The sequence below is a fragment of the Mytilus edulis genome, chromosome 2, assembly GCF_963676685.1.
Source record: "Mytilus edulis chromosome 2, xbMytEdul2.2, whole genome shotgun sequence".
Taxonomy (NCBI): domain Eukaryota; kingdom Metazoa; phylum Mollusca; class Bivalvia; order Mytilida; family Mytilidae; genus Mytilus; species Mytilus edulis.
The window spans coordinates 95371663-95389017 of record NC_092345.1 but is presented as its reverse complement, the minus strand read 5'-3'; the positions used below and the strand labels follow the sequence as shown (position 1 = coordinate 95389017).

The window sequence follows — 17355 nt, the reverse complement described above, 5'->3', positions numbered from 1 at the left end:
TTGTGTTTATACTGAAATTGCTTTTGCTGTGCTCAATTCTGCAAATTAAATCAACTATTTTGTTTTCCCATAAGCGAACTAAAGTAATTTGATTAACAACTTCTTAAGAAAATTACTCAAATTAACCTTGCAGCTTTTTCAGTTTTCAATGTGTACTTTTCATGGTGAAGTATTTCATAACCAATTTTAATCTAATAACCACGTTGACACAACACATCTGCGATGCACCATTTAAAGCCTGCTTCTGCTTATTGCTTTGGAAATTAAAGTTAACTATCACAGAGGGGATCATCAAAATTCAAGCATGATAAATGATCCAACTGGAAGATTTCATTAACGTGTCAAACTATATTAGGGTGACTAGTATTTTTGAAGTTATTCAACCTGTTACTGTATTTAAAGGTTTGTTGGAATCAACTAAGTTGTAAGTAATGACGATTAAAATGCACTGAACTCGTGAACAAAATATTTTAATTGCTAACTGTTAATACAAACGTATATACCAAATAGTTAAGAAACTTGTCTTTTCAATTACAAGTACTATTATAATGGAAACGACTGTGAAAGGATTAATTGTGAGCATACTTCCGTCAATATATTTCTACTTTTTAAAACTTATATTAATATAAAGTACTGGAGCTTTATTTTGTTGAGGGACTATATCTATAATTAAACAGGAAATCGTTGCAGTATAGACGTGCCAATCTAAAAACTTTATGCAGTATTCGAACATCAATAGAAACAAAGTTTTCGCTTCCAGAGAATATTTTAAAGCAAGTGCAAGTGTTTACACAAACAACGGTATTTGTTTATCCAATCTCACTCGCCTCAGACTGTGGCTGTAGTAACGTTTTAGTTGCAATAAACACAATATTAAGTCATGGATCTCGAGACCTTGAATTACTCCGAACTTTACGCTAATCTTTCATATACGCGAATTGCATACATCCACTTATGAATTTAACAGCTAGTGTCCCTTTAAATGAAATAAATATGAGCACTTTTTCTGCATAAAAGTAAAATCACAAAAGTACCAAACTCCGAGAAAATTTAAAACAGAAAGTCCCTATTTAAATAGCAAATTTAAAAGCTCAATAAAATCAAACGAATTGAAAGCAACTGTAATATTCCTGACTTGGTACAGGTATTTTCTTTTGTAGATAAGGGTGGATTACACCTGATTTTATAGCTAAATTAACCTCTCACTTGTATGACAGTCGTATAAAATTTCATTATATTAACAACAACGTTTGAAAAAAATAAACATACATAATAGGTAAACATTTCAAAATACAGAAGTCAACTTTGTGTTATTATATCTTAATCACTATATATATATATGATGTTTAGACGAGTTGTATATATATATATGTTGTGTACAAGATGTAAGTTTGTACAAATTATAATTTGTACAGGGTTTTTGTACAAGTTATAAGTTTTTTGACACACATCTTCTTGCACCAGGTGATACAGGTTTATCTTCTGAAATGGACTAGTTCAATGTTTTAAACTCAAATTAATATACTTCAACCTAACATTTAGGGCTACTCTCCTTGTCCTCAAAATGTAAGTGAGGATACCTGAATGGTTTAAAATCTAATTTTATTTTTCTCCTGATGCCATATTCATATCCATAAAAAGTCTATTTGTGGTCTTATAATGTTTTTTGTATCAATGCTCAATACTAGATTGTATCATGTAGTTGTGAAAATATGACAGAAATATACGAAACAAAAGGCTGTGTGCGTGCATCATCCATTTGTGTTAAGCAGTTCATAAAACACTGATAACTTGTACAAAAAATCTGTACAAATTATAATTTGTATAACATTACAACTTGTACACAACATATATATATATATATATATATATATATATATATATATATATATATATATATATATAAGCAAACACATATGTCAACAACGAAAAACAAAATGGCTTATAGACAGATCATGACAACAATATAAAAATTAGGAATTTGTAAACAGGAATTTTTTTGAATAAACAAGTATATATATATTTAAAAATATAATAATAAAATAATATAAACGTAGCACAATTGTATCAGTACCGAGCCATGTCAAATTGATATAACCAAAAAAGACAGTAAAAGTAATAATTTATAAAGACAAATAAAGAACACAATAACACATTTATAACTATGATGAAAATCAACGTCAGTAACTTAAAATTATCCTTTAAGACCATAGTGTATTGTTTTTGAAGTTGATACGGAATATATATCAACAAGGTTTTTGTATCTTCCAAGAAAACTTTTTTTAAGAAAAGATGTTCTCTGACATAACCCTGGTTGATCAATTTTCTGCTCAAACACTGGTGACATTTTACAACCTCTGAGTAGCAGCAGCAAGCTCTTGAATATTTACATTTGTAATGAGTTTGGAAATGTAAAGCCCGTATACAAGTGAAGTTGGTTTATTGTTACTAAAAATTGTTTTCATGTTTGTATAGACCAGTGATTGGCCTACTAGTATTTGCATTGCAAGTAAGTCAAACTCAGACAATAGTGAATGTTGTGTAAATGTTAATACTCAACATCGCATAATGCATTCGAATATAAAGAAATTGCAAAAGAAATTCAAATATCCCACCATTAGTTTTAGATTGTAACTTATTTATGGTCAATTAATCCTGAAAACATTCTCACATTGCAACTAGTTGACGAGTTGAAGACTAAATATCATCGATTATATGCCTTGCTGATTGTTTGTATATAATGAATTATCTGCTTCCATTTGGAATGAAACTTTAGTTATCCTGTATAAACGTGTTAAGCATTCTAGTCGGCTTTTGATACAGAATCTTCTGCCGGATATACCTTTTTAAGTAAGCAAGGAGTTGTTTGTATGAAATGTTCACATAATCTGCTAGGTATATAAAACTTGTTTATTGTTTTCAATATAAAGTAACTAATAATGGTATTTAATTCACAGAACTAATTTAGGGAAAGACCATTTTCTCAGTTACCAATTTGACAAAAAAAAACTTTGCCACTTTTGTTGTTCTTAAATAGTAAGATTTTAAATTCAATCATAATATTGAATTCCTGTTTTTATTATAAAGAATAAATATTAATCTGATGGAAAGTATTTACATAAATTATTCGGCATCCAAGTGTTTGATATCTACATAAAGCTCATTTATTCTCTATTACTATATACCCAGTACAGTACATATTATATAATCCCTGACAAATGTTTTCAAACCATGATATCATTTCAGATATAGATTTTAATGAAATAAACATATTATACCACAGCATCATATAAATATTTTAAATCGTATATATGTCGGATAAATTAAACTGTCTAGCATGTAATAGCATCTTTGCATCTTTTATAGATGTTATCAGTTCCTTTTGACTTTTGTTTTTCCTTTATATTTTTAGAAATTTTCACATGATACTTTTTTCATGTTTAGACATAACTCCAATCAGTCTGTCCTATATTTTTCTGTTCTACGATGGTAATACAACAAATATTTTCATTATGAGACAAGAAGAAATCCAATTTACTGAAACTCTATAATAAGTGTAATATACAATTCATTCAAAGAAATAACAGCAGCCCTAACAAAGACACAAATAAACACCTATACCGTGACTGCAAAATTCATGTAATCACTCGTATTGTTGTACACACGAGAGAGAGAAAATTGTAGTGGATGGGACTATCTAATACGATGCTATGGTTTTTCTATAAACGATCAGTATTAACACTCTGTTGTGTCATTTTTACTTTTGTTGCAATTCCTGAGTTTCATCATTATTTTTCTTAGTTCTGACTTTTTATCATTTTCAATTTTACGTTATTGTTTCGATCCAACTTGACATTTCTCAGATTCACCTTGATATTTCTTAGTTTCGACTAAACATGATTCCATTCCAACCTGACATATCTCAGTTCTAACTTGACGGTACTCACTTTCAACTTAACATTTCTCACTTCCAACCTGGCATATATCAGTTCCAACTTGACATATCTCAGTTCCAACTTGACGTATCTCACTTCTGAGTTGACATATCTCAGTTCCAACTTGACATATCTCAATTCCAACATGAAATTTCGCACTCCTAAGTTGACATATCCCAGTTCCAACTTGACATTTCTCACTTCCAACTTGACATGTCTCAGTTACAACTTGATATTTCTCACTTGTAAGTTGGCATTTCCGACTTCTGACACAAAAGGTAGTTACTGTATCAGGATTATTACATCGGGTGTTTTGTCTCTTTTGACATATCCACCATTGGCTTTTACATTCTCAATTCTATTTCAAATTGTAAAATTGTTATAAATATCTTCTTATGTACGCAGACGCAATGACTTGGTTCACCGCTGTGGCATATTAGTTTCACAACTGACCACAGTAATCTTCTCTTGTCGTAACAACAATTTTGATTTTCAAGTTTGTGAAGTAACCGATTGCAACTATTCAGAGTATTGTTAACAAATAACACAACTGGCTTATGTCACTTGTATTGAAGGAACGTTTTACACATCCAGAGTACCATAGTACACTTCAAGTATTTAGTTGATGCGGTTTGTGATGCTAAATCTTTGGTATTCTGATAAGTGTTTTGTTATCATTGGTTTTTTTTTTTTGTCGTTTTAGGGATTGGTTGAATGGTATGTCGATTACTGAGTTTGTCGGTATCGTCTCTCATTTTATTAATAGCAATGATATGATATGTAACAAATATACGTTCGTTTTTCGTCATGTTGATACAAAAAAATGATGACAAACGATTATTCCGGATTTTGTTTATATAATAGGCAAGTTGTGATGCATTTTTCAATTATTTATAGGTCTTTCAATTTAAGAAAAAATCGAAATTATTTTATTTCAGTATACTACTTTTTAACAAAGCCAGAAAGGTGTAGATGTAACTTAATCTAACAAAGTTTGTTTTAAGGGTGAATGTAAATACTTTGATAATTCAGTTTTTACAAATGACTAACAATATGTTCTTCTATTGTTATTTTGAAGCAAACAAATACGACTTTCCCATTTTTTTCTATTTTATTAAAATTATTCAATGTTTTAGACACATTTCATTTCTTTTTCAGAATTTAATCTTTACCAAAAAAAAAAAAAACAGCTCCATGATCTACAAATTTTAATTTATGTTTTAAATGACACGTCATGACTACACTTTCCATCGAATTATTTGCTATATTTCAATTGACTTGTTATGAATTTTAGTGTTTTCTAGTAATTCTATCAGCTCCATTACGTTAGACTCATAAATATTTACATCTTCTTCTGTTGAAAAAAAACCACTATACATACACGGACTTTCTTGTTTTCACATTAGCTTGCATTGTCACAAACAGTCATGGGAACTATTAAATTATTTTTGAAATTCATTTGAATAATTTACTGTCGTTAATATTGTTTACAATTATTGATTATGGTATCTATATGACATTTTTTAAAACCTATAAAAGTAGTAACAAGTACACGCATCAACGAAATAATGGCATATGATATTTCACAATAACGGAACGTCTCGTAATATTATGAACTATTTAACAATATCTGTATTTGTTTTGTTTTTTTTATGAAAGGTTCATGCATTATTATATACACAAATAGAGCTCTATTAATCTACATTTTCAATCACAAATTTAGATAGAATTTACTGTTAATGTTGTGTAATGCAAACCAAATGCGTCAAATCGTTAAGTGAGGATGAAATGCACGAGGCATTAAATTGAAAAAAAAAGCATATATACGTAGTGAGTACAACCAAACTGCTGGTGCATTGATAGCAGACAGAACCAATAGTTGAATTTTAAATTTAACGAGAATTTTAAATTTAACGAATGCATGAATTTGAGAAATAATATAGTATTCTGAGTTCAAAAACGTTAAAATATACAAGCAAACAACATCAAATGACGGTGTCACAAAATGAATCTGCATAATACAAATGACCAAAAACATTCCTTCTACAAAACATAAAGCCTTTCTGCTTAGGTATCGATTAATGAAATTGAAGATTATCAATTGTTCAAAATAAAAAATTCTACTGTTTTCATTTAGAAAGTTTGATACTTTTCATTTGTTTTTTCTCTGTCAAGCGCTGTTGTATGTTGCATTGCATCATAATATTTGAGGTGCTTTTAATTACAATGTGTTCAATATGTCGACAAATACCCGTATATAATAGGCGATAGAAATATATATTATAAAGATCGATTTGCATATGTGTTGGGATTGATCTTCATACTTTTATGCTTATTTATCCCGACGTTTACGATATAAGATGAAGATTATATGATTACTTAATTATATTAAAAGCTTTTACCCAACACTCCATGATATGCTTTTACTTCCTTATGATGAAAGATTGAACCACTGACACCTAATGACAACCCCATCCTAGTTTTTCTTAGATTAATATTACACAATGGAATATTGCATCTTTGGCTGATTGCGATTCTTGGTAATCAATTTACGGGAATACCTAATTACTTTTTGGGTTAGTTTTAGAGTGGTGTGATTTATTGAAATAATTGATTGGCATTATATGGTATAGTTAAAGCGACTTTTCTCTGCAAATGTTAGAATGATTTTAACCTGACAGAGCAGGATATGAATAAGCTAGATAAAATGATATATACGTAGATAAAAAAAAACGCAAGAACTTAAAAAGAAGATACAAAGGGACAATAAAGAAAATAAGTCTGAGTAGAACTAGACAGGTGTCTATACAACAAGCCAAGCTCTTAATCATCCCTTGTCTATAAAATAAGTGAATACATTTACCAGAACCAATCACATAACTGTATTTAAACCTTATTTCCTGAATAGCGAAAAGCAATAAGTGAGTCCGAGGTTCCTGAAACAGTACAGTGCAACTTGAAATTGTTGAAATTGACTATAAATAACCATGTACTACATGCTACGTGTTAGTTTGTTTCTTTTTATAGCGATTACAATTATATTAAAATGTGGACTGTTGAACCCCTTTTGACATATTTACCTTTCATGTTTGTTTGTTTTGTTCGCGCGTTATTTTCAGTACAATGGAATTTGATGCGACTTTCAAACAAGTGAGAGATTTAGCAAGCTATAAAACCAGGTTAAATCCATCATTCTTGACATTAGAAAAAGCCTGAACCAAGTTAGGAATGTGACATTTGTTATACATTCGTTTGCTGTGTTTGAGATTTTGATTTCTGCCATTTGATTAGGAACTTTCTATTTTGAATTTCCCTCGAAAATCAGTATTTTTGTGATTTTACTTTCTTCCTTAAAGCGAATCGTTTCTTTTTTTTAAATTGATTTCGTACTTATACTTATGCATTGATAGACAACCATCTATAAATATCACCATACACTCTTTTACAATATTGATTAATTTAACAACAAGCTTACATCAACACCGTTTATATACATATTTTACATACTAGTATAATGACAATAAAAAATCTACAACCAACATTTGCTCCTCAACAACAAATAACATCTTTAAACATGTGTTTGAACAAAAAAGTCGTCATTTTAAGGTATCTTTTTATCTATCTGTTTACAAAACTTGCTAAATGCTAAGACTTTTCTACCTAAAGAATATATTACTTAATCTGTATTTAGCAAAACTATTAAAACATTTTGATCCCCAGTTCTCTTAAACTTCGACTTTTTTTGCCTTTTTAACTTTTAGTTATTCGAGCGTCTCTGATGAGTCTATTTTAGAGGAAACGCGCGTCTTGCGCAAATACAAAATTTCAATCTTGGTATCTATGATGAGTTTATTTAAAGTGTTCTTTATTGACATTGCATGTTTTTATCATGCTAGCTGTAATAAGAGGACATTTTAATGTTAAAATAGACATGTTCGATATGTCGCATTACAATACTCAATGGTTTGTGCAGAATACAATGACATTATCCTGAAATCCGCTTCAGTTTGATGATAACGACTACAAAAGGATCCAATCATGCATTATACTAACTGTCATGATGTTTACATTAACTCAGTAGATACACAGAAAACGAATCAACTTAAATATTCTATACTATGATACTTCGCTTAACTGCATCGAATTTAAAGCAAACAACTACATATAAATTTCTGGCCTTTTAAAAAATTCATTAAAATTTCATGATGTTTACATTATGAATCATCTGCAAAAATATTTTGATTAAAAACTATTTGCATATACGCGTCCTTTATGATATTGGGAGAGTTTCCCGCCAACACAATAAACCTGAAATAATCCAGATCAATATAAAACTTGTAATCGATAGGTAAGTGTCTAAATGCATTACAACCATCATCGGTTTTTTTATTTTATTTAAAAAGTGGCGTTTAGGTACATTATCCTTTACTTATTCATTTCCTATTTTACTTACTCGTTTTAAATAAATGAGCATCGTTTAAAACTTGCCAAAATATAATCAAGATGCACAAAAAGCTCAAAATTCCAAAGCTTTTCCCAAAAGACAAACTACGGGATATAATTATGCAGAAGCTTCAGAACAAAACAAAATACTGCATTAAAACAACAGCATAACAATGTTATCTAGATATCCATGTGAAGCATAAAGAATCAGCATGTTCAATTGAGATTTAATCATCAATTTCCTAATGTGGAATTAAAACAAATATGTTTTATTGACTCTCCCATGCTTTAGTGTGAACTAGGCCTATAAAGTCTCTGTTGATTATTAAAGACAATCAGGTCGGCAATCAAGCATCAGCATCAGGTGACGCGATCCAGAAAGGATGTAGAAATCGGATGTTTTTACCATAGTTAATCTGTAAATAATTTACAAAGGAAATAAACCAAAGCGTTATATAAGCAGGATAAAAAAGTCTCGATATTGAGAAGACTTTTATTATTTAGAAAAGCAATAGGATTTTATTTTGAATTTGACGGTTACAGAACTGGCAAGGATTTCGGGTTACATTTTTTGTTGTTTTTGAATTGATCAAATGGCTGAAAAAAAGTAAAATCACAAAAATACTGAAATCCGAGAAATATTCAAAATGAAAAGTCCCTTATACAATAGCAAAATCAAAACCTGAAACACATCAAACGAATGGATAAGAACTGTCATTTTCTGACATGGTACAGGCATTTTTCTTATGTAGGAAATGTTGGATTGTTCCTTGTTTTATAGCTAGATAAACCTCTCACTTGTATGACAGTCGCATCAAATTCCATTATATTGACAATGATGCGTGAAAAAGACAAACAGACATCATTTGTCAAAATATCTAAAAAGCAGTCAATATCATGTTATAATCTTAATCACTGAAAAAACATACATAAATGTAACAAAGAAGCACAAAATGGAATATAGACCAAGAATATTAGCAATAATTAAAAACAAGAATACACAAATTTACCATAGTATAATAACACAATGACGGGATGTATAAGTACAGAGCCACGTCATATGAGGTAGATAATAAGTTAATATTTTTTGAGACAGAACTTTCTCATACTTAGCCAAAATGAAGATTTTACTTTGCTCTTTTCAAAAATAGTATAAAAAGTATGGGTCACCGTGCTATTTTTCAAGCTATGAGTCGTTGAAAATTGCCTAAATTTGGTTAGATTGTTCATGGAAAAACACATTTGTGTGCATAAAAAAAAATCTTTGAGATAGAATTTTGAAATAAATTGTGAAAAGATAGGTTTTGTAATATATTATAAGAAAATAAAAAGAAAAAATGGTGTCACCGAACTTGTTTTCTAGCTACAAGTAAAAAGAAAAAATTTCCCTATCAGTCCAGTATAATTTTTTTACTAAAAGAGTTATCTTTCCTTAAATGGCTCATTTGAAAAAAATGATTCTAAAAGCGAAAAAAAATATATTTGTTTAAATATTTAGGAGATAACTGTATTGTATTTTAAGCTCTGACGGCATCAATTGGGGATTTGATGGTCGCAAATTCAGTTTACTGGCGACGAGTTAGCGGAGACAGTAAACGAGTATTTGCGACCATCAAATCCCCAATTGATGCCGTCGGAGCTTAAAATACAATATTGTTATCTCCATTCTAATGAAACTGACAGAAAACAACGTTAAAACATGTATTTAAAAACTAGCATATGCCGTCTGCGCTTGCGCGTACGTTCCATAGCATCAATTGCCAATTGATGCCATGTAGATAAGTGACGTTATCCAATCAAAATGAACGTTACAAACGTTGTTGCATTAGAATTTGTATTATACAATAAATAACCAAGTTTTCTTCACATTATTAAACAGTCTAACCTTTAAATTGCATATCCGTCTCCAAATATGCAGATTTAGTCAAGTAACTAGACCGATTTTTTACTACCATAAGTAAAAAAGAAACATAAAAAGGCATTTAGACAAAAAACACCGATCGTGCAAGGGCTGAACGGCCAGTCAAGGTCGTTAAACACTTCAATATATATACAAAGAACATAGCAAAAATGAAAGACAAGCAGCAAACAAGTTTTCGAAGAAACACCACAAAGCATGTAGACAAAGCACATAAGCGTAAATGGAAGACAAGAATACGAGTATATCATAAACAATAATGACAGGACGTACAAGTATTACAAGTATCCTAATAACATTAAAATACAAACGAATATTTAAAATAGAAGCATAAAAAGGCAAATATCAAACTTAACAACCTAATTTATTGCTTTATTATTTTTGAATTTCATTTATGTATGTTAATTCCAATCATAAACTACTGAAAATCTTTACGCACTAAGATCGAAAGGCCAGATCAACATGGCTCTAACGCAGAATCGCGAATGAAAACCATTAATTAATTGTTTTGTTAAAAAAAAAATAAGCATACAATTCCTCACAACACTTCTGTTATGTGACAAAAAAATCTTTTCAACTATTCACGTGATCATTATTTTACACACGTAACTTCGCAACAACCAATTCATGCTGCAAGAATAAAGTGGCAAAATGCAATTTAAAGATTTTACACTTTCTGTTGCACTGTTACAAATTTTAGTCCTGGTATCTATGGTGAGTTTATTTACACCATTTGAATGACATTCAAATATTTCAAAATTGATCAAATAATTCACCAACAGAATATGTCCTTTTTGGTTTCAATTGTTTTAGACGATGCATATGATGTTGGCTCCTGGAAAGAACAATCGATTTGGGTCTACATATCAGATTATCATCGCACATAACATTGTAGGATATGTTTAAATAATATATGGAAGGTAGGACATAACAAACACAGTCAAGCCTTCTGCAACAAGGTTCAAAAGTTTAATTAGCTCTATATAACATTAACGATAATAAAAAGAAGGTATAACGAAGAAAATCGAAATACAAGAACGTAAGTTATACATGCGAATGCCAATGGTCAGATCTGTTAAAAGGAAAAGATGCCAACGATTAGTTCAGAAAATGTGTTTACCTTTAGAAAGATTGTTTAGCCTGCATCAACTTCCTATAAATATGTGTACCACCGTTGTTTACTTTAATACTGGCAACTAACACAAAATTTGTTACAGCACATGTATATGAATAATCATAGACATTTAACTCATCATAGATACCAGGATTAAATTTTGTATTTACGAAAGACGCCCGTTTCGTCTACAAAAGACTTATCAGTGACGCTCGTATCCAAAAAAGTAAGACCAAATACAGTACGAAGTTGAAGAGCATTGAGAACCAAAATTTCTAAAAGTTTTGTAAACAGTTAATTTATAAATATGACCATATCAATTATAATTCATGTCAGCGCAGAAGTGCTGACGAATGGGCTGGTGATACGCTCGGGGAATTAAAACTCCACCAGCATATGTTTTTTAGGTTTACTGTGTGTGTTAAGGCGGTTTGTGTCTCGCATTGCAATATCATATACATTACTTTCCATTCAGTAATTTGGAAAACAAAATCGAAACTTGAATGTTTTCTTGGCATTGAAGTAGTTACAACAGTAAACACTACTTGCAAGTAAAAAAAACTGTGGGTTTGGTTTGGGTTTAAAATTCATTATCCTTCCAAACATTACCTATTACCTGGTACTTCAATCGTGAATAAACAGACAATCATCTATTTCTTCCCCCGAAAAAGAAAGATAAATATGACAAAAGATTCATATATGTCTGTGCATTTACAGTCTTACTTGGAAATGTTGACTACTTGACGTTAAAGCACCAAACTTTAGTCATCATTCCTTGAGAGAGATATTTGCCTAAGGGTGATCCGGTAGAATCTAATATCATGAACAATCATATAGCACGACTGAGATTAAATTTGACACATTAGGTTCGTTTATTACTTTCATTCCTTTTTAATGAAAATGTTATACAAAACTTATGAAAAACGTGATGCTCTTGATATTAAGCTAGATTTTTCCTTAAGCTTTCTTATTCATTTCAAACGTTGATATCAGGAGGAAGTTATCCCAGGTAAACATCAATTAGATAGTAGGACCTACATTTACAGTCTTTTGGCTGTAAGCGAGTAAGACTGTAATGACTTTAAAGATAATAACTCCTATCTTTAGACTGTTATACAGAAAATTTCAAATATTTTTCGAGTCTATTTACAAGTAAGATAGTTTTACCTGTCTTAAGATTGTTTTACCAAAACAATAGTGACACCTATCTTTATAGTGTCTTTCGGTAAGACAGCAACACATATCTTTAAAGAGTAAAATAACTTTTTCTTTTAACATTGTTTTACCAGTCACACTGAAATTCACTATTAGAGTCTTTTTGGTAGCAAAGTAGGAAAGACCATCTGTGCAGTAATATAGTAAAACTAACATTTGGAGTCTTTTTGTAAGTAAGATAGTATCCCTATTTTAAGATCGTTTTAGCACTAGGTAAAGACAACAGTAGTATACCGCTGTTTTATAACCATTAATCGATTTAACTTAAATAAATCCGGGTGAAAAACTAAAACCGAAGGAACCATATCACCTATAAGAGGAAAACTACGGAACAATAAAAAAACAGTAAGACGATAAAAAGTCTTTTTTTAAATATCGAACATCAAGGATAATTAAAATCGGAAAGACCCTTAGCAAAGGGCAAATTCAAAACTAAAACTCATCAAAAGAATGGAAAACAACTGTAAGACCTCCTTTTAGAATCGTTTTTGGCTGTAAAATAGCAAGACCCACATTCAATGTCGTTTTGGGCAGTAAAATGTATAGTAAGACCAATATTTATAGTTTTTTTTTGGCAGTATGATAGTAAGACCCACATTCGGAATCACATTTTGCTGCAAGATAGTAATTAGTAAAAGATGTGGCACTGAGACAAATAGTAAGACTACCATTCAGGATATTATAAGCAATTGATTTGTGTAAGATAGTAAGAGCAACATAGAATTTCAGAGTAGTTTTTGGCAGAAAAATGGTAAGACTCACATTCAGAGTATTTTTGGTAGTAAGACAGGAAGACCAAGTTTCAGAGCATTTTTTTTGGCAGTGAAAGGGTAAAATTCAGATCAGAGACTTACCTATAGAATTCATTGGTGTTATGATATCACTTACTTATATCTTTATCACTATTTTGTTTGCTGCTTAGAATTATGAAAGATACCATGTTTATCACATATTTGTTACGAATACGTCTGGTTTTGCATATGCAATAACCTCAAAATTTCCCGGGGCAAAAAAGAGCATATTGATATTGGGCCCTGATTCTAAATGACGTGACGTCACTGCGTCCTTAACGACACGTTTGTGATAAAATGTTTAAGATTTTACCTTTTATCTTTCATTAAATTGTTATAATTGACCTTTTTTTTCTTTTCTGCAGAAATTAAATATGTGATAAAAAGATTATAACATGTCTTTTCCATATGGGGGTCTCGGGATGATACCAGGGCCAATATGGAAAAGGGCATGTTATAATCTATACTTATTAACTGGTACGACAGTCGCGCGTTTCGTTAACATCATATTCACCAGTTAGATGGCCATTTCTAATACGAAATTCACGAGTATTGAAAACCAAAAATTCCGAAATTCTGTCCCAACTAAAGGTATATCTTCTTTGTCATTAGTTAGAAAAAAACCTTGATATTTCATATAATTAAGTATTTCATTAACAGTTAACTTACTGAAGTTAAAGCAAAGAGACAAAAAGGATCAGACACATGTACAACTTTTACAAAGTTTTATAATAACAAACCATGGGAAAGAGTATGTGCAGTTGGACATAACGCGCGTCTAAATTACAAAATTCTAATCCTGGTATGTATGATGAGTTTATTTATATATGGAAAATAAACTTGAATTTTGTTATGTTTGTTTCAGGTATCAAACATTTTTGATGGAACTTTTTCAACAACCCGTTTCGATAATATACAATTTGTCGATAACGTACATTGACCTATAAAGGTTTACTTTTCTAAATTGTTATTTGGATGGAGAGTTGTCTCATTGGCACTCATACCACATCTTCCTATATCTATAAACAATTAATACGTTCATCGTTCCCCAAAACTTTCTAGATCTCTTGTAAATAATACATTTTCATGAAATTTTTTCAGTCTCAAAAACTTTTAATTTATTATACTTTAATTTATTTTTAATAAATACGAGGTGTGGCTAGCTATGGTTTTGGGTTTGGTCCATCATTTTCTACATAAGAAGGTGCCCGTTGTGCCCAGTCAGGATTGTGACAGTTGTTGTCCATTTGTTTGATGAGTTTGAGCATTTGATTTGGCCATTTGATTAGGGACTTTCCGTTTAGAATTTTCCATGGAGTTAAGTATTTTGGTGATTTTACTTTTCAAACGGATGTTGTAAAGATAAAGGGTTTTCCCCCAGAATCCCATCCCATTCACTATGGGAAAAAACATATAGAAACGACACTAATTGATGCAATGTGTCTTATAATTAACTACTGGTTTTGAAACTATACGTTAGTCTTGAATATTTTCCTATTTTGAATTGTTTAAACTTTGAATAAAAGCATACGTGAGAGTGTTTAGAATTTGTGTGCGGCTTTTATCTCTTCTTCATCATTATCTTTACTTTTATAAATTCCCAGCGCCAATATGATCAAATGAATCCGATATCAGTATGGAAAATAAAATATCTTCTATGGACATAATGTATAAAACAAAATGCATGTGTAAAAACGAAATCACATTCGCAAACAATCCGACCACTTTTTCAATATATACTATTCGAATTTAACTATCTGGTACGAAAATAGTGTCTTTTTTTACCACATTATCACTCTTCTGTATATTTATTTCATGCAAATTTGGAAACTGCATATTGAATAATTCTAAATCTTGCAATAGTCGTAAATTCCACTGACGGACGGAGCAAGAAACACATAATGCAAAAGAATGCAATTCTATTAATTCCCTATTGAAAAACAGTCGTCAATAGCGAGGAAAAACGATTCTTCCTTTGTTGGAATGATCTTTTTCCAGACAACCTTTATTTTATTGTTTTCAAATGATAATCTAAACAATTAAATATATCTCGAAGGATATTAGAGCAGGTTCCTTTAAGCTATTTAATGCAAGTTTAATTAACCTCCAATTTACATCAACATAGCGTCATAGCCCTAATTAAATATCAATAAGCAACAGCAATCTAATAAAACAAATTAAATTTATTAATTTGAATAAACTACCTTACCTCAGTTTAGCTGTTTGTCAAAATTAATTTTTCACAGATAGAAAATTTAAAGTTTCTTCGTCTCCGGTGCCTGTTTCTGTGGAGTTGTGATAAAATGGAAGATTGCTGTAGTCTCCCGAGTTTTGTATAGGCTTGTTGGGACATTAATTATTCAGGACTTCAAATGAAAATGTATTGTAACATTAACGATTGTTAATATTCATTAGGCTCGCTATTGGTAAGATAAAATCCATCATCACTTATTATGTTAATTTCACCGATAAAAAGGGTAAATTTCAACATGCAAAGTAATAATTGATATTTCATGAAGGATTAATGTTGTCTCTTTTTTTCGCAAACATTTGTCTTATTAGATAAAATGTTTGTTTAATACGATCAAGGCTTAAGTAACTAAAGAGTTTTCAAGTATAAAAGGTATACTGATAATAGCTACACATATTCATCTCACCCCTTCAGAACCTTGCAAAGAAATGAATCGATATGAAAATAGTTGTTTGGTTAGCCAATGAAAATTTGAAAAACTGAAAGTCATTCATGAAACAAACACTGAGAGTAAAAACATTAATATATTGACGGTAAGTTTTGCAGGCATATAACTCCCTCGAGATGTACATGTCAGCAACAATAAGCTTCTGTGTTTGACAACCCTCAAAACTGTTATAAAAATCAAACAGCAAATTGTAACGGCTACATATTTTTTGTATTAATTATTTATTGCCACTAATGTGCTGAACTGCGAGCAACAATTGTTAAATCAATTTACTCGGCTGTGATAATTACAGAAATTAATAGCTAATGGTTGGTAAATCGATGTCATTTGCTAAAATTAATTTTACTGGCAAATTGTGGTTGTTCTTTTCATTCATTGAATTCGTTTGTAACAACGGTTTGACGCCTTCATTTTAATGCAGAGAAAAAGTAAAAGAATAATCATTCTGTACTAATTCAAAGCACATCAAATCTCACTAGCTCTAGTAGTTTTTTCAATAGTATATTCTGACGATTGAAATATTAGACATTTGGAATAACATTGAACGGACATGCACGATCAATATCATGCAGTAATAAATATTGCTGATACAAAATAAAGATGTATACGTTTTTCCTTTTAAGTGAACAAAACCAAACAACTACAGGAAAACAAAAAGACCAAGTTGAGTCAAGACAAACTTTATGAGTAAGATATTTCACAAAACTCTTTTGAAATTCTTTGCACGATTGTGTTACCTAGAATCAAATAAAGATAAGTTTCGTGAATTGTATCAATAATCATTCATATGGATCAATGATATATTCTTTTATCTGTCGGTATCTTAGTGGAACGTATTGTAAAATAAAAGGTAAATGTTGTTTTCAAAATTAAATATCTTTTAATATACATGTATCCACTGTCCATCATTTTTTTAAAACACCACTATCGTGCACTGGAAATTGTTCAATAAAACTGAGTCAGGAAATGAGGAATGTGCCAAAGAGACAACAATCCGACCAAAGAGTAAACAAAACGAGGGCCACTAATGTGCCACACAATTTCGCACCCGGTGGCGTTCAAATGATATTAATGAATGAATGTGGGTTCGTTGGCCCAAACTCACATTGGCTTTCTACCTCGTTCACACACTGAATCTGTTTATACCCTTTTCTAAGGTTTTGTATTGAATAGGTTTGTAATCTTGCTAAAGTTTGTGTATTGCTATGAAATAAAGAAAATAAGTGTTTAAGTGTTTTGA

At 30.6% G+C, this 17355-nt stretch overlaps 1 protein-coding gene across 1 annotated transcript in view; it reads right to left on the bottom strand.

Moving 5' to 3' along the window:
- LOC139513532 (uncharacterized) overlaps nt 1-15767 on the bottom strand; it is a 31682-nt gene extending 15915 nt beyond the window's left edge. The window contains exon 1 of the mRNA XM_071302133.1: nt 15626-15767. The gene's annotated coding sequence lies outside the window, so the exon portion shown is untranslated. The remainder of the gene's footprint in view (nt 1-15625) is intronic.
- Nucleotides 15768-17355: the final 1588 nt, after the last annotated feature.